The sequence below is a fragment of the Benincasa hispida genome, chromosome 10 (assembly GCF_027475165.1).
Source record: "Benincasa hispida cultivar pf3 chromosome 10, pf3_genome.v1.1, whole genome shotgun sequence".
NCBI classification, from domain to species: domain Eukaryota; kingdom Viridiplantae; phylum Streptophyta; class Magnoliopsida; order Cucurbitales; family Cucurbitaceae; genus Benincasa; species Benincasa hispida.
In genome coordinates this window covers 49,091,368-49,096,215 of record NC_143487.1, presented here as the reverse complement: position 1 = coordinate 49,096,215, position 4,848 = coordinate 49,091,368, and the positions used below count along the sequence as shown (strand labels likewise).

The 4,848-nt window shown below is 24.3% G+C and overlaps 1 non-coding gene across 1 annotated transcript; it reads left to right on the top strand.

Annotated features, from left to right (window-relative positions):
- Positions 1-4,764: 4,764 nt before the first annotated feature.
- Positions 4,765-4,848, top strand: TRNAL-CAA (transfer RNA leucine (anticodon CAA)). Its single transcript has one exon. It is a non-coding gene; the product is annotated as a tRNA-Leu (tRNA).

Genomic DNA, 4,848 nt, shown 5'->3' with positions numbered 1-4,848 from the left:
TTTTGTTCTTTCTCATCTCTCATACCCAAATAATATTCTCTCCTACACTCTTGTTTTCTCTTTCATTATTTTCCATTTAAAATTAGAATATGGTCAATATTGTATAAGATTTATTAATGTTTTGAATGAAAAGAAAAAAGAAATTAAGGTCTCATTTAGTAATTATTTCATTTTTTGTTTTTTACTTTTGAAAATTAAGCCTATTTTTTTACCATTTTTTACACTGATTTGCATATTTTTTAATTACAATAGTTGAACTCTTAACTAAATTCCATACAAAAATCAAGTTTTTAAAAGTTTTTTTTTCAAATTTTGGCTTAGTTTTTTTAATCATAGGTAAAAAGTAAATAAAAAGAAACTTGAGGTGGAAATAGTGTTTATAGGCTTAATTTTCAAAAACAAAAAACCTAAAATCAAATGGTTGTCGAACGAGACCTGAATTTATGGAAGATTCACAAAAAAGTAGAATAAAACATGAAAATAATATCTATTTATATCCTAAAGTATCAATTAAAACTTTGAACTAATAATTGTTTCTATTAAATTTTAAACTTTGATAAGTGTATTAATTTACATAATATTCCCGATTTTATTTGACAAATATATTATTTTTAGGGTTGTTTTCAAATATAGAAAAATAAACCAAAATATTTACAAATATAACAGAATGTCACTGTGATAAGACAACTATCATCTATCCTTGATGGACACTATAGTTCTCTATCAGTGTATATCATTTATAAATTGTGATGTTTTGCTATATTTAAAAATATTTTTAGTTGTTTGACATTTAAAAATAGTTTCCTTATTTTTATCAATTAAGCTCCTTAGATTTTCATAAATGAATCAATTTAGACTTCTCTTGGTAACCATCCATACATCCATTCTTACATACATGTAGACTTTTTCAAATGTCAATTTTACAAAATGGACTATTAAAATTGATGTATGGATAATTCTAAAGAAAATTCTAACGAAGAGTTTAAATTGATTCACTTATGAAAGTTTAGATACAATCGAAAGATTCACATAATGTTTTTCCAAACGAAAACGTAATGGAAGGTATAAATTGATATACTTATAAAAAGTTTATGGTTTAAATTAATATGATTATATAAATTCATTGTTTTAATTCATCAACCCAAAATTTAGAATATAAATAGATATTTTTTTCAAATAAGATAGTGGAAAAAGGGAAGTAGTATCCCACCAAAATGGGTCAAAATTACAAGAATCTAATTAGCACAAATCTCGCAATTAAGTTAGGAGCTTAATTAGTTAAAGCATCTATTGATTTTTTTAAAGGATAAAAGTTTGAGTCCCCACTCTTCCTTTGAACTAAGGAAACTAATAAATAAAAAGTTTATAAACATAGAGCTTTTTTTTCTTTTTTTTTTTGGGGGGTCATTTTCTTTTTTAGTTTCATTTTAATGTTAATAGAAATCTCCTTTGGAATTTTATGTACATACATTTATATAGTATAATAAGATGACGAACAAATTGGTGGGATAAGCCTAAGTTGCCCATGATGGTTTATGGGCTTCCTTTGAAGTAGTGGCCCTTAAGATGTGCTACTTTAGACAAGATGCTAAGCGAATTGATTGGTAGGGACATTCGAAAGGTTCGATGATTTGAAAAACTCAATCAATCCAACTTAGCTTGTATAGTTTCGGTTGAGTTATAATCGTATTTGATTGGATTCAGTTTCAATTGAATCAAAATTGTATGAATTGGTTGGTTCATAGATTTATATAAAATTAGTTTTAGTTGAACTGAACCAACTCAAACTTATTTGGCTAAAAATAAATTAATACATATATTTAGAAGGGAAATTATTTCAAAGGATAAAACTATTTAAAATATTTACAAGATATAATAAAATTTTAGAACTATCAATGATAGACATTGATAGACTTCACTCATAGACATTGATAGAAGTCTATCCGTGTGATAGTTTTAAATTTTTGTTATATTTTATAAATATTTTGGTTTATTTTTGTATATTTAAAAACAACCCTATTTAGATTCTCTTAGATTATTTTTTCTTGGACAAGTTAAAAAATATATATATTTAACAATTAGAATTTTTTACATCTTTGGAAGAGTTTTTCATTATATAAATTAAAAATGCATACAAATCTTAATTTTATGATTGAAAAAGTTATTACATTTTTAAATATTTGATAAGCTTGGTTAAATTTGAGTTTCACTTTTAAAAAAATAAATAAATAAAGAGAGATTTTAAATTCTTAAAGAGGAAAAACGTATTTGGCTATTTAAGAATGAAACAAATTTTTATTTATGATATATAAATTCTAGATCTAAAATTTTAGTATAAATAGGCCTTTCACCATTCTCTCAGTGTATACCAACAAATATTCAAATATACATTTCGCCCTTATTTTCTCTCATAAACTCTTTTAAAAGTAATTGACCAAAAAAAAGTGTATTTTAGTTGTAGAGTTTTGAGATGAATTTTTCAATAATACAAAATGGTTGAGCTACACAACGTTTCAATTGGATTGTTTTATCCTGGTGGGAACATTCTAAAGAATATTTGTTGCATCTGTAGGTGACAGAGGCATTTAAATAACTTGGCAATCCGAACAACCCAAACTATCCAACCCAAAACATAAGGATTTGGTTGGGTTAGTTTTATTCTTGGGTTGGATTAGGTTGAAATTTTCTATTTTTATTAGGTTGAGTTGGGGTGTAGGTTGGCTAAAAAAATGTGAGTGGACCCAACCCAACCCGAATTATATATATATATTTCCTCTTTGATTAAAATTTGATTATTTTGTATTGATTAATTTGTGAATTTTTAATATTTTTCTTTTAAAATTTCTATGATATTTGTCTTTGTTTAAAATTTACAATAATAATCATAAATATTTGGTATTTAGCATTTGAATGTTATGGAATTTTAGTTATTAGTCATGTGTTGCATATAAATTTACATATATTTCATTAAAAATAAAAAAAAAATAAATTATAATCCAACAACCCAACCCAGGTTATAAAATTTATTTGGGTCATTTGGATTGTCAATCCAACCAACCCAAATTTTCGAGTTGGTCCAAAAAACACCCTCAGCCCAACCCATATACACCTCTACCTCTAGTAGTTGACATAAAAAAATTCAACAGCAAAAAAATTGAATTTCCTTAAAAAGAGCAAGATACTTGTGTCTCGACCTATCTATTTACATGTTTATTTCCCAATATTTACTCTAATTTCTTCTATAATTAGCATTTCCTCTATTATAGATGTTTTAAATGTTAACATTTTACTTTTTAAAAAATCGATATTATATAATTCAAATAATTCAAACCAACTTGTTTAGGTTAAATTCATTATTTTATAAGAGTTATTTGGGTTGGATAAATTTATAATTCGAACGATTGAGTTGGATGTAAAAGATAGTTCAACCCAATTTGACCACGAATATTTCTATAGGATAGGCCCAATTGGCTTAAATTGAGCTCATGATGGCCCATGGGCTTGCTTTGACGTAGTGTACACTATAGTCCTTAAGATGGACCTGTTTAGGCAAGATCATGAACAAATTAGTTAGACAAGATCGTGAGAAAAGTTGGGAAATAAATTTTATCGAAAGAAAGAAAATGGGCCATCAGTTTTTTGAAAAGTTAAAAATCTGTTTTAATCTTTATTAAAAAAATTACTCATAATTTCAAAAATACTTTTTTAAAAAATATAAAATAAGAAAACAGAATTGATTATCGAAGAACTCTACTTTCTGAAAATAAAAATAAAAACAAAAAACGAAATAATACCAACAATTTCTGGTAAGATAAAAATATTGATTCAAAGTATAAAAAACTAATTTTATTACCTTTTTTTTTATTTTTACCATGATTTGATTTCTATTCAAATTTTATATTCAATTTTACTATTTTTTATTATTTGAGATTTTTTTTTTCTTATTTGATTTCAATTTGGATGTAATAATTGAAACTTTTTCCTTTTTGCAAGAGTCTAACCGGTTTAGTCTTTGGCAAAATTGATTAATTCTTAATTTATCATATAAATTTTATCGGGGTCTTTACCGCCATTTGATTTTTTTTATTTTTAGAAACTAAGTTCATTTCCTATCAATTCTTTTTATAATGGTTTGCATCTTATGTAACTAAAAGTTAAATTTTTAGCTAAATATTTTTAAAAAAAATGTTTTCAAAAAACAAGTAGTTTATTATTTAATATTTTTTAAAGTTATCTATTAGCGTTTCTACTATAAATTTTATAAACATATTCACATATTATATTTTTTATATATAAACATTGTAATTATTGTTTAACTAAATTAGGTAAAAATTAACTTCAATGATCTGAATTTAAGATTTATTAAAATTATTTTGACTAAAATTGAACCAACTTCAAAATATAAAGAGCAAAACTACATTTTAATCCAATAATTTTCATATAATAAAAAACATTATGTAAATCTATTTCTAAATGTCATAACATGAATGTTAATGAAAATTAATTTTTCTTTAAAAAATCAACAATAAAATAATCCCAAGAATTATTTTTTAATATTTAAATACAATGACAAAAATTTAAAATTTAAAAGTGGAAAAAAATCTAAATTACAAAACCTAAAATAGTATTTTAACCAAGTTTTAAAGTCTTCATCCCATAATTATTAGAAGTAATTACATGAGAAATAAATAAATATATATATAAATATATATATATATATAATTTATTTGATTTTTAACATTTGTGAAATATTATCACCAACAAGTCAGGATGGCCGAGTGGTCTAAGGCGCCAGACTCAAGTTCTGGTCTTCGTGAGAGGGCGTGGGTTCAAATCCCACTTCTGACA